Source organism: Neoarius graeffei, chromosome 6 (assembly GCF_027579695.1).
Source record: "Neoarius graeffei isolate fNeoGra1 chromosome 6, fNeoGra1.pri, whole genome shotgun sequence".
NCBI lineage: Eukaryota > Metazoa > Chordata > Actinopteri > Siluriformes > Ariidae > Neoarius > Neoarius graeffei.
The window spans coordinates 13024840-13039018 of record NC_083574.1 but is presented as its reverse complement, the minus strand read 5'-3'; the positions used below and the strand labels follow the sequence as shown (position 1 = coordinate 13039018).

Sequence of the window (14179 nt, the reverse complement as noted above, 5' to 3'; positions counted from 1 at the left end):
AAATGTAGCCAGGGCCGGTTCTGCCCTAATCTGGACCCGGGTGCAACATCACGCAACCCCCCCCCCCCCAAAAAAAAAAAAAAAAAACCACCAGTCTAAATCAGGACAACCATCACATAACTATAACTATAAACATTTTATATCAACTATTTTAACTAAATGGGCTATAATAAATAAGCCTGCAGGCAGCCACGGCGGGCTGCCTCAGAAAATTAACCATTCAATGACACAACTGAAAGCCTGCAGCCACGGCGGGCTGCCTTAAAAAGTAACCATTTGTCCTACCTTAAAACTCTTTTTGCATTTTCTGCCTCCGTTTTTGTATTTTCCACCCTCCGTTTATTTTCTTTCCTTTTCTGAAAACCCGATTTGTGTCCAGACATTTTGTTCTGCTACCAACGAACTAACTCGTCAGGTCTCGTCTCTCGAGCCCGCGATGATTCCCGTGGGAAGGGCAACAACTGATACATTTTTACAAACAGCCAATAGGGAGGTTACAACGTTCAGGCTCTTCTTTGCTCAGACACTCAGTAATGCAATTACTCACTTTATCACATGGAGACGTGATAGTAGTCCACCCTCCCGCTCTCTCCATTCAGTCAGCGAACGTCACACAGGAAGTGAACCCCAGCGGGTCATAGAAACTTGTGCAGGAGAAGAATGGCTTTTTTATTTGTAGGCTACGGAAACTTTGAGGAACGAAATAAAAACCGGTATTAACCGGTTACCATTATTTTTAATAAGCGTCTCTGTTCTGGAACATAAAAAATAATAAAGTTTCTGGTTTCATTTCTGTTCTATGTGAAATAGAAAAAGTTCCCGGTTTTCGTTTTCGTTCCTTGAACCGGTTCAAAGCCCTGCTGATAAGGCACGTCACCACTCGACATCTGGTGACTGTTTTGAAGAAGGCGGAAGTTTATCGCCGAAACTGTCAAGGTAACATCTTAAAAAATCCTTGTCTTAAGAAACGAATTTAAAGAATAGTTTCAATAGGTAGACATAATGAACTTTCACTACATACGGATTGAATTTGTGTATTTTCTACCAACCAACCCAGATGTTTGCATCACGTGGTCATATGAGCACGACATGGCATCCAAGCAAGATCAAGCCCAAGAGATACTTCAGTGGAGAATCGACACTTATTTTGACATCTGAATACACAATAAAACAACAAGATCGTCAATGATGGCGTAGCTCACTATATCCCCATCTAGTTAATTTATAAATGTTAGTGGAGGCCCTGTGGCTCCAAAACGGCGAGGAATTGACCGAGAAGAAGCGATTTTTGTTGAACTGCTCATTAAGGTTTAATTAGTCCACTATTAACTTCATTAATAATTGTAATTAAGCAAATCTGGGTAGAAGTCATATGCACCCTAGGTACCCCTACCTTCATGCCAGAAAGAATAAAAATCAGTGAAGAATTGAGACAGAAGAAGCAATTTTGGTGAAATGTGGACGCCGCCGGACAGACAACAGACAACACGTGATGGCATAAACTCATCACTTGTTGGCCGGATGAGCTAATAATTACAAAGTATACGACAAGCATACTGGTTTTTTTGGGGTTTTTTTTGATAAACCCAGGAAGTGTTTAATACTGTATCTGTCGCAGGGTCAATGACACACACGCGCTACAAGACTAAATACGGCGAAGAGCAGCAGTCGAACATCTTTTTTCACCCCAATGTGAGTTCGAAGTGATGATGTAGTTTCTCAGTCACATGATAAGTTGCATTTGTTGGGTAAGTCTTCAATAACAGAATTACATTCACAGCAAAATGTGGTAGCTTCTTTAGCTGCAGTACTCAAGATAATGGTATTAAATAAAAATAGGTGCCCTATGGGTCCATATGGCTACTGCTTATAAATAAAATTGTTTTCTGATACCATGTCCATACAGTAAATATAGCACATATATATATACAGTGATCGGCGTAAATGAGTGCACCCCCTTTGAAAAGTAACATTTTAAACAATATCTCAATGAACACAAACAATTTCCAAAATGTTGACAAAACAAAGTTTAATATAACATCTGCTGAACTTATAACGTGAAAGTAAGGTAAATAATATAACTTAGATTACACATTTTTCAGTTTTACTCAAATTAGGGTGGTGCGAAAATGAGTACACCCCACAACAGAAACTACTACATCTAGTACTTTGTATGGCCTCCATGATTTTTAATGACAGCACCAAGTCTTCTAGGCATGGAATGAACAAGTTGGCGACATTTTGCAACATCAATCTTTTTCCATTCTTCAACAATGACCTCTTTTAGTGACTGGATGCTGGATGGAGAGTGATGCTCAACTTCTCTCTTCAGAATTCCCCAAAGAAAATAATTTCTTTACACCACAAAGGTGAAGGCTACAAGAAGATCAGCAAAGCTTTACTTATCAGTCAGAATACTGTAGCAAAAGTGGTACAAGAATTGAAGAAAAATGGAACTGCAGCCATCTCACAGAGACGTCCAGGTCGTCCACGGAAGTTAACACCTGGACAGGAGCGTCTTCTGATGAGAAGGGTTGAAGAAAATCGGCATGCAAGTTCACTGCAGTTATCTAAAGAAGTAGAAAGCCAAACTGGGGTGACTATTTCCCGTGACACAATACGGCGTACACTGCAGAGGAATGGCATGCATGGATGCCGTCCACGAAAGAAGCCTCTCCTAAAGCCCAGGCACAAAAAAGCCCGCCTAGAGTTTGCCAGGGCCCATGCTGACAAAGATGAAGACTACTGGGACTCTATACTCTGGAGTGATGAGACCAAGATAAATGTTTTTGGAACTGATGGCTTCAAAACTGTATGGCGTCGCAAAGGTGAGGAATACAAAGAAAACTGCATGGTGCCTACAGTGAAACATGGTGGTGGCAGTGTCCTTATGTGGGGCTGCATGAGTGCTGCTGGTGTCGGGGAGCTGCATTTCATTGATGGCATCATGAATTCACAGACGTATTGCTCTATACTGAAAGAGAAGATGCTACCATCACTCCGTGCCCTTGGTCGTCGTGCACTTTTCCAACATGACTAAACACACATCTAAGGCCACTGTTGGATTTCTGAAGAAGAACAGGGTGAAAGTGTTTCAGTGGCCAAGTATGTCTCCTGATCTGAACCCAATCGAACACCGATGGGGAATTCTGAAGAGACAAGTTGAGCATCACTCTCCATCCAGTATCCAGTCACTAAAAGAGGTCATTGAAGAAAAGAAAGCTTTATTCCTCACATGCACACTTCAAGCACAGTGAAATTCATCCTCTGCATTTAACCCATCACACGCACACACACCCAGAGCAGTGGGCAGCCACACTAGAGCGCCCAGGGAGCAGTCAGGGGTTAAGTACCTTGCTCAAGGGCACTTCAGCCCAAGGCCGCCCCACGTTAACCTAACTGCATGTCTTTGGACTGTGGGGGAAACCGGAGCACCCAGGGGAAACCCACGCAGACACGGGGAGAACATGCAAACTCCACACAGAAAGGCCCTCGCCAGCAGCTGGGTTCAAACCCGGAACCTTCTTGCTGTGAGGTGACCGTGCTAACCACTGCACCACCGTGCCGCCCGTTGAAGAATGGAAGAATGGAAAAAGATTGATGTTGCAAAATGTCGCCAACTTGTTCATTCCATGCCTAGAAGACTTGGTGCCGTTATTAAAAATCATGGAGGCCATACAAAGTACTAGATGTAGTAGTTTCTGTTGTGGGGTGTACTCATTTTTGCACCATCCTAATTTGAGTAAAACTGAAAAATGTGTAATCTAAGTTAGATTATTAACCTTACTTTCACGTTATAAGTTCAACAGATGTTATATTAAACTTTGTCTTGTCAACATTTTGGAAATTGTTTGTGTTCATTGAGATATTGTTTAAAATGTTACTTTTCAAAGGGGGGTGTACTCATTTACGCTGAGCACTATATATATATATATATATATATATATATATATATATATATATATATATATATATATATATTTTTTTTTTACTCTATGAGTCAGTAGCCACAAAAATGATGCGTAATCCAAAAATGAACAATTTAAAAAAATCACAGAAGTAAAATAGGGCAGCACGGTGGTGTAGTGGTTAGCGCTGTCGCCGCACAGCAAGAAGGTCCGGGTTCGAGCCCCGGGGCCGGCGAGGGCCTTTCTGTGCGGAGTTTGCATGTTCTCCCCGTGTCCACGTGGGTTTCCTCCGGGTGCTCCGGTTTCCCCCACAGTCCAAAGACATGCAGGTTAGGTTAACTGGTGACTCTAAATTGACCGTAGGTGTGAATGTGAGTGTGAATGGTTGTCTGTGTGTCGGCCCTGTGATGACCTGGCGACTTGTCCAGGGTGTACCCCGCCTTTCGCCCGTAGTCAGCTGGGATAGGCTCCAGCTTGCCTGCGACCCTGTAGAACAGGATAAAGCGGCTAGAGATAATGAGATGAGAAGAGAAATATCCATATGCATCTAAAATGTGTGGTGTCTAATTACACATAGTTAACAACACCTATTTGAATGGCACACTAACTAACAAGAAAATTTCTGATTGGCACTACATGGCAAAAAGGTTGCCGACCCCTGATCTAGGTTAAAAATTTTAACCCAGGTCAAAAAAAAAAATTTACCTAGGTTGAAATTTTTTGACCTGTAACACATTTAGGTATTGGTAAATGTTTCGAGTTGTTATAACATGAGTGATAATACAAACTAGCTTGCCTACATTTGACAACATTAAACATAGCAATAAATGGATAAAATAAAATGAAGAAAAAATCTAGCCTAGTAAACTAGACCCACCCGCCTAGCGGCCAAAAATATTTTTGCCTACGAGTGGGTCTAGCCTCGCACCATATCAACAAAACACCCCGGGCATCAAATCGTGCCCGCCAATCACAACGCAAGGTTTTTGTTTGGATTCTTTGGGCGGGCTTTTGCAGGAGTGACGACAAGGCCGCGCGACGCTGGAGAAAGCACAGCAGGAAAGATGGCTACGGCTAGTGAACAGCGCTAGTTTGATTCCGTTTTGGAATCAGTTTTAGAAGAATTAGACTTTTCGTTGAAACATGAGCAGGAAGAGGCTCTCCGCTCATTCCTTTTCAAGAAGGACGTTTTCGCTGTTTTGCCGACCGGCTATAGCAAAAGTCTGATCTACCAGCTGGCTCCGCTCGTAGCCAAAAGGATGGGGCTAGTTTGTGCAGTACGAAGAATTAATAAACAGCTTTGAAACATTACTTTTTGATTGTTTCTTATTTTCCCGTTATTTTAAATTTAAGGGAAATTATTTCACCAAACACCACTAAATAAAAACTCTCAAAAACAGTTTAAGCAAACCCTTGAAAAACACTTGAAAAAAGAAGAGTGTATGTTAAGTATGTGGTACAGACTCCAAACTTGTGGTCATTATCTCCAAACTTCTTAATATCTAGAACCTGTTTATTAATTAATACGCATTTTGAAAAATTATTTATTTCAAGGTCTCCCCCACTGCTTTCTGTCGCTCTGACTACGTCACAGTCACTGTTGCGCTGATTGGTCAGAGCGTTGGCCTATACGCACAGAGACAGTTTGAAAGACAACGGGTTGTTCCTACGCACACCCTTCGGAAATGTCTACGAGCGAGGCCAGACTAAATATTCACATTTAGTCTGGCTTGCCAGGCTAGAAAAAATTGGTAGAGTTTGCAAATTGCTATGGTATAGGTGGAATAAAGTGCCTCAGGAAAATATTTTTTTTATGGGGAAAATAATCATCTTCATAGTCGTGACCGGGGCTCTGCTTGACATCAGGCCATGTCACACTGATCATTTTCCAATAATTCCATCCAGTATGATATCCCATCCAAAGCCGAGAAACCATCTATTTCTAGTATTGTGTTCATTATGTTAGTTATAACATTCAGGTTATCTATTATGTCCAAAACAAACATTCAAACCCTACTCTAATCCTTTACCGGTGACTCAAAATCACACTCCATGCCAGGCACAGCATGATATGTAGTCTAGAGAGTTGAAAGAGTTTAATTGTATGCCTACGTGGTAAAAAAGAATGTGCCTGAGATATATACGACTGTATGACATGGCTAATAACGGTTCATAAAATTCACGTAAAGCAGATCCTCTTTATAATTCTGCAGCTAAATGTCTGTCCTTAAGATCTTACTGCAATGCAATAAATCAGCATGTTGAAAAATGGGAAAAAAAAAATCGCATCCTTCCTGATTGTAATTGCCAAAAAGCCCAGCCGTCCAGGGCGTTCAATCAATCTCAATCTCTCTCTCTCTCTCTCTCTCTGTCACTGAAGTCTTTTCACCGTATACTACACTGATATTAGACTAAAACAAATCCACTATTCTCTCTGAGACAATGAGACAAAGCCGAGCTAATTAAATTGGCTGAGTGAGCGAGTAACGGTGTGTGTGTGTTTTGTGGGTGTTCCCTGCTAGCTTTAAGACTTTGTCTAGACCTTGTCTGGCATATAAAACAGTTCCAGTAAGATGCAATGCAGTGCAAGCAATACGTCCCCTATATCAGCCAATGACTTGTGGATATCCTTTCTTTCAGAACCATAAATTAAATATGTGCCATGCGATGTGATGCAGAAACCCTTATTTCGTACCCAGTGTTAAAGCCAAGCTGCTGAAATTAACCAGTTCATGATGAACCACCATTAATTTTGCAGACCAAACTGACTTTAGTTTCCATCTACCATATTTATCTACAGTATTTATTAAGCCTTGAGTTTGGACCAGACTGGAATTACTTCCTTTGTCTATTTCCTGTCCAGGTTGTTTTGAGCTCCACAGAGAAATTCAAACCAGATCTGGATGCTAAAGAACCTCAGGATTTCAGCATCAAAAGCTTTTTTAACGACCTTAAGTTACTCATTGATATGCTGAAGCTTTCAGTAAGGAGAGATAGAGGATATTACATGGTGGCACGAAGATATGAAGTTTATCTTCGAGTGGTGAACATATTCAAGAACGTGTGGTATATTTTTCAACACAAGATAAACTTCATATTTTTGCACCACTGTGTTATGTTTATATTATCTGGGGCGCATCCATGAAAAAAAAAATACACCAGGTAATCAAAATAATTTTAATTTTGAACCGGTTCACCATTTTGACAACGCGCATCTAGTCAGCAGGAAAACACTGGGAGTGACGTCAGGGATTATTATCCATACAGGACACTTTTTCCATGGAATAAAAACATGCGTTCTATTCCCTTCTAATGAGTTTCATTCGTTTGGTTTGATAGCGTGCAATATTGTTAGCATATCGCTTAGCCTGCGTGTATTACGTCACTCTACACAATGGAGAATGAGCGTTGAATGTGGTTTACGATATTGCATGGTTGTCAAGACAACATGACGTCACTCGTCGGAGATGTAAAACTTGCGTGCTAGCGAGTGACTGACAATTTGTAAACAAGCATGGCCGCCAGGTTCGCGTCGTTAAATACGGAAGATTTTGAGAGAATTTTGAAAGAGTGAGTATAATTATAATAATACTAGTTGTGGTTTTTTTTGTAGTATCAAAGTCCTTCCCACGCCATGTGGCGCATAGGGCGGCACCGATCTCCGTAGCCCTCGGCCTCTCGCCTATTACATAGCTAGGGTTACAGTGGGGGGCGAGTCCTCTGGTAACCGCGAGATTTTGACTCCCCACTCGCATCTGTATTGCAGGTACCATTTTTATGATGGTCTTTGGTATGACCCGACCGTGAGTAGAACTCGCGATCTCCCAATCGAGAGGCAGAAACGCTAACCACTAGGCCAACTCGCGTTTTTTTCGTAGTATATCAGATATATTCCATTCAGCTACTCGTCTTCGACTCGTTCAATATCATGCTAGCTAAATGGAATATATTTGATATACTGTTCAACACCAGCTAATATTATTTAAATATGTCACTCAGATCCGTGACATTTTTTGTATGAAAAATCTGAGTTTTTCAAAACAAGAAGGTAAACTTCACATCTTCCAGCCAACAGCTGATTTTCTTTTTATTATATAGAGACATTCACAAACAAAGTACCCAAATTTATCAAAACAATTCATCGATTTCCTCACGAGTGACTTATAGAGATTTATGTCACAGTTTTGGTTCTCCATGTCCTGGATGGCGCTCGTATAAAAAATACATACGAGTGGTGTATTTCCAAGTAAAATACTCATTTCCATATAATATGTTTATTTATTTTTTTCACGGTCCGGTTTCCATCAAATCCTGCGCTCTGATTGGCTGGCGAGTTACGGACCCTGGTTATGGACCTCTGGCAACTCGCTCGTTCACAACAACAAACATAGTAGCATTTTTTGTCAACATTTATCTTTTTTTTATAAGATTATCAAAAATCTTATAAATTTTTGCCAGCATTTCTCAGGAGAATAGCATTAATTTTACAGCATGGATAGCGATAACGACAGTCTTCACAGCGAAAGCGAGTTTTACTACACTGAGGAAGAAGAAATAAAAGAAAACATTTCAGGAGAAAGCTAAAAACCTCTAACTGTCGCTAACACCGAGTAAAAACATGGCTGAATCCTGAATGACTCAATTTTGTATAAATAGGGGACTACATAGGCGGCAAAATGTAGTTTTTTTTTCCTGCCATGGAAGTGCACTTGTATACCGAGGAGGAAGCCATTTGCATTACAGCCGTGAATGAGGATTCAAAATGGTGGCTCGGCTCGGTTTTCCCTTTCGGGCGCTCTCGTTTTCTGTTAGAATTTGGTAAAGAAAAAAATAAATATATTATTTACCAGCTGGGAGGTCCGTATGGTGAAATACCGTGACCTCGGCCTTGAATACTGACCTCGGCCCAGAGGGCCTCGCTCAGTACTTTCAAGACCTCGGTCACGGTATTTCACCATACGGACCTCCCAGCTGGTAAATCAGGAAGTTTTCCGACTGAGGAGAGTCTTCAGGACTTTGTGCTTTCTGGTTCCCCCGAACCCCAACAAACTACATTTATTAACATTTATGAACTTCAAGAGAGAGAAAAAAAGAGATGCTGGTGAGAGAACAGCTGTTAAAGCTGCTGTCACGTAAGTGATCACAGGAACTAACTTTCCTGTAGACGTTTCATAACAGTAAATACTTAAGAGTGACTTTTTCTAAGAACAGCCCAAAAAGAGCATATTCAGGAAACTCACCATCTCAGAATTTAATCACAATTTGTTATTATAGAGTCTAGGGATAAGAATAGAAAATTTTACTAACCTTGACCAGATTAACCCCTTCCCAGCCGGATGGGCCACGCCCACAATTTGGAGGTCCGACCACGGGTATGACATTCATGTTGGTTTAAATTGAATATTCTCAAAGATCCCATGATTCTGATTGCTTTTTCTGAGAGAGCATATGGGTGAACTATAAATTGCTTCCAAAAAATTTGTGGGGGTGCGAAGCGTATCCACACTAGCGCCACCTACATTTGGCACGGACGACTATCTGCCTACCTAGAATTAAGGCTCCAAATAAAATATGCAACTATATCCCAAGGATTTTTTTGTTGTTTTCTACTGCTGCATATGTAAGTAAGCTAAATCAAATGAGAAAACAATGGGACTAGTGAGAATAATTTAGAAAATCTAATAAAAAATAATGAAAATCCTTGCCGACACCCTACTTCGGGCCACGCCCACAAAAATATTCTCACTATCCCATACAAACAACTAGTTCTAAAAGTTGAACCAAAAGGTAGTCTATCTATTCCAAATAGAAAATTTGTGGGTAACATTGTTGGTAGGCTAATATTAACACATTTATAAGCTTGATTTTCCATCTTCGCCCATGGCATTTTGACCCCTAAACTGTACCTAGATGTGGATAAACTGATCTATGATACTCGAAGTTTTATTGGAATTGTATTTTCTGACTTCTTTTCTGCTATTTATAAAATATTTTAGATGTTATTGTACTTCACAAAAATACATACACTTACTGAAAGTGTAATGATATTTAAATTTTCACCGACTAGGTATCTTGTAACACAGCAACATTGAGGCCTTATCAAAGTGACAAAAATTTTCTGCTTCTCAGCTTGAAAAAGATCACTTCATGGTCACTGAAATTTTAGCCAATTTATCATTGAAAGAGGTCTTAAAATGGGTTAGAGTCATATTATAGACCTCATGCACACTACTATATATGTTGGTATCCTAGACAAAGGAATAGCATTGTAGTGCACATTTCTTGTACTTGTACTTAATGAATGTGTTCCAGTAACAGAGTTGAGTGAATGTGGAGCTAAAATGCATCTTTTTTTTTTAAATACAACTTTGAATAGATGACTTGTCGAAAAGGATGTTTTAAGCATGAGATGTTAAACAGATTAATATATGAATGCAAAATAAAACTTTTGAATTATTTTTATGATTATGTAGAATTGGGGTACACCCTGGACAGGTCAATCTATCATGTGGCTAATGCCTTTTCCCCCAACAAGGAACGGGTTCTGTTCTGGATCACACACCAAATTTTAAACTGCTCCGTGCCGAGTTTCCCAAAAGCATCGTAGCACAAAGATCATCGTTAAGATGCTCTTAGTTTTAAGAGGCTTTTGGGAAACCCACCACGGAGCATTTCAACCAAAAATAAATTGGTTCGGAACCTGAAAATTTGGTTCCCAGCTGGAACCAAAATATAGCTGGTTTTTCCAGCACAAACCGTGATGACATCACTGGGCGTGTCATTAGTTTAAAGAGGAAGCAGAGTGCAGCAACGGAGAACGCAACGGAAAAGGAGACATATTCAGAACAAAAATGGACCAAAAACAATTATAAAACAAAAGCTCACAGGTAATCAATGCGCTCTACTATCTTGTTAGTACTGTTGTGTAATTCCTTCCATTCATGACACATCCTTGATCACAATGGTTCTGGTGAAAATGTGGGCTGGTTCGCACACTGGCACCAAAGTTTAAAGAATCCTGAATTGAACCAGTTCCCAGTTGGTCAAAAAGGGGTATCTGGAGTACTCTTGTGTTCATCCAATCCACCTGTTAAGACGTGACATAACAACCATATTTCCTGTGTTCTAATTTTTTTCCTGCCTAAAACATTTTCCTACCATTAGCATAAATTATAACCAAATCTGTTATTTTGTCCTACATGAGCTAGTTCGTTATCTGGCACTAAGATTCAAAGAATCCTGAACAGAACCGGTTCAAGAACCCGTTCCCAGTTGGTCGAAAAGGGGCTCGTGTGCTACTCCTGTTCACTCCCGTTGTGCATTGGGCAACGCCCTCCATTCATGACACATCCTTGATTATACTAGTTCCGCTCAACACTGGTGAAACCGTGGGCTGGTTCACTCGCTGGCACCAAGGTTCAAAGAATCCTGAATGCAACCGGTTCAAGGACTCGTCCCCTGTTGGTCGAAAAGGTGTAAGAGAGAAACAGACAGACTCACATTCACATTTATAGGTAATTTCGAGTAGCCGGTTGACCTACCCCGCACGTCTTTGGACTGCTCAAGGAAACCCGAGCACCTGGAGGAAATCCGCATGAGCACGGTTCACAGAAAGTGCACAAGGTTAAAGGGCATATTCTGGACCACTTTCGTTTTTTTTTTTATATAAAAGAATGTCCCTTTACACACTCATCCAGAAGGGTAATTTTGCACAAGGCCATCTGTCTACAGCAGAAAAAAATAAAATAACAAAACGCGTCTGGAAAAATCCCAAGGGAGTCTGGAGCCAGATTCGTGGCGTCACCTGCGGAAGCGCCAGCAGGCTGCGCGAGCTTTGCACGGTTTCAGTGCACAGCCTGTGTAGACCAAGCGCTCCCATTTCTCTCTCATCATCCGGTCTTTTGGGAAACGATGAGTACTAATCCCATCAAGATTGGTGTTGCTATACCGTCCTACGATACATCGGTTAACCATTTTAATAATTACGCGATAACGTTGAAGAAATTTGCAGAAAACCACCAGGTCGTTTTCTCATAAACAAACCAGCGCTGACGTAGGATTCAGAAGGACGCGTCCCGCAGATGACGTCAACGTTTCCCGGGAAATCCAAATGCCAAGTTTTTTCAGAAGCGGACCAATTCGCCTCAGATTTCAACCGAATTTTTCTGGTATTGTGCAAGGTAAAAAAAAATTGCACAGAATGCAGAATGGGCGGCACGGTGGTGTAGTGGTTAGCGCTGTCGCCTCACAGCAAGAAGGTCCTGTGTTCGAGCCCCGTGGCCGGCGAGGGCCTTTCTGTGTGGAGTTTGCATGTTCTCCCCGTGTCCGCGTGGGTTTCCTCCGGGTGCTCCGGTTTCCCCCACAGTCCAAAGACATGCAGGTTAGGTTAACTGGTGACTCTAAATTGACCGTAGGTGTGAATGTGAGTGTGAATGGTTGTCTGTGTCTATGTGTCAGCCCTGTGATGACCTGGCGACTTGTCCAGGGTGTACCCCGCCTTTCGCCCGTAGTCAGCTGGGATAGGCTCCAGCTTGCCTGCGACCCTGTAGAAGGATAAAGCGGCTAGAGATAATGAGATGAGATGTGAATGCAGAATGTTACAGATATTTGACCAAAGTTTAATATACCGTAAAATTGGAGAATTACATTGATCTTGCGCCTGAATTTACCCGTGATACCGTATGCACTTTAAAACCTAGAACCTTTTTGCTGTGAGGCGGGCGACGGTATGAGATGAACATAAATAGCACCTTGGTTCGAATCCCAAAAATACTTCTAGTCCCAATTTAGTCCTAACCAACACCAGGAGATGGAAAAGGCAACAATTTTTTTAATTTCGAACCCTAAATCTTCTCTTTGGGCACGGATGAAAGGTCAGGAATATCAAATAAATGGCAAAAAATATATAATTCTCCATGACCTGACTTCATTTCTAGAATATTCTGATGTATTCCTGCTGCAAGAGTGATTATAATCTTGGCAATGTGCATCTCAAACTCTTAGGAGTGGCCCCTAAACATCCAAAAATCCCCTAAAACTTCTTCAAATGGTCATTTGGTCTCAAAGAGATGAAGAAAAGCAACTGGAAGTATACACTTCCATGACTTTTAGGAGAAATGTAGCAAACTGGATACAATTTAAACTCAGGCACCGATTCATTCCACCTTCCTTTCTTCCTTTCTGACATGAATCTCTTGTTTTCCTCAGTTTCCAGCTGCTGTGCGCAGCTGTTTGTGCTAGTCACAGAAGCAGTAAGCAATTTCACAAACATTTTATAACGCAGTCATGTTTGCAAACCTTCAAGTCAAAGATAGAGATAAACAAACATATATAATAAACATTTAGAAAGTTGCTTGTTTACCTCAAAAGCAGTCCAGTCCAGCAGTAAAGGCTGGATAAACATTAGACTGAAGCTAGCTTACTTGGTTCATACCTTATTCTTTTTCTGTTTTCTTTCTTTCTTTTTTATCCCAGCCTACATTTCACTCTTTCCAGAAATAGAACTGTATCCTTCCAGAGTTGAAGTTTATTTTATTAGAGGAGAATTTCAAACAAAATCAACCGCTCCCAGTTCATTCGCTCGCTTTGTCATTCACATTAAAGCAGATCCAGAACCGGGTTGCCAGATTGCTTACTGCTTACACAAAGCAGGGTTGCCAGATTGGATCACCCACAAAATGCTCATCCTCATCCTACCGTGCTTTTTTACACCTTAAGGCCCGGTCCCACTGGCCGATGGACACAAAACGTATGCAAAAAGGACACAGCGGACGAGCAAAATTTCGGGGGTGGCTCTATCCGTTTTCATCCGCTCCAGAAATGGACAAAATTGGCGAAAATTTGCGAAAACAGAACGGAAAAGAACGGGCGTGGGTAGTATATAGCGGGGATGTTAAACGCATGTTCATAGGAAGCCTAGCGGATGAAAGCGGATGGAAGTGGATGACAGCTCCGAAGGGGTTACCGGTGATAACTGAGAAGCGGACGCATAGCAGAAAGAGCGGATGCATAGCGGATGAAGGGGATGCATCACGTACGCCTAACGGAAACAAAGGGGATGTTGCGCGGATGTATATCGGATGCAGACCGATTGTCCGCTAGGTGTCCTTCTACATACTCTAGACATACTCCAGACATCCTAAATATACGAGATACATCCCAGATATAAACGCTTTGTCCGTTTTGAATACTTTATATACAAGATGCATACGTTTACATCCTTTCTATTTCCGTGCTACTAACGATGAATAGACGTTTCATGTACCTTATCT

The 14179-nt window shown here is 41.2% G+C and overlaps 1 protein-coding gene across 2 annotated transcripts in view; it reads right to left on the bottom strand.

Annotated features, from left to right (window-relative positions):
* Positions 1-13506, bottom strand: part of cd276 (CD276 molecule) — a 379608-nt gene extending 366102 nt beyond the window's left edge. The window contains exon 1 of one of the 2 annotated variants that reach the window (XM_060923336.1): positions 13270-13506. The gene's annotated coding sequence lies outside the window, so the exon portion shown is untranslated. The remainder of the gene's footprint in view (positions 1-13269) is intronic. The other variant, XM_060923337.1, reaches the window with a different exon arrangement.
* Between the last annotated feature and the right edge of the window lie 673 nt (positions 13507-14179).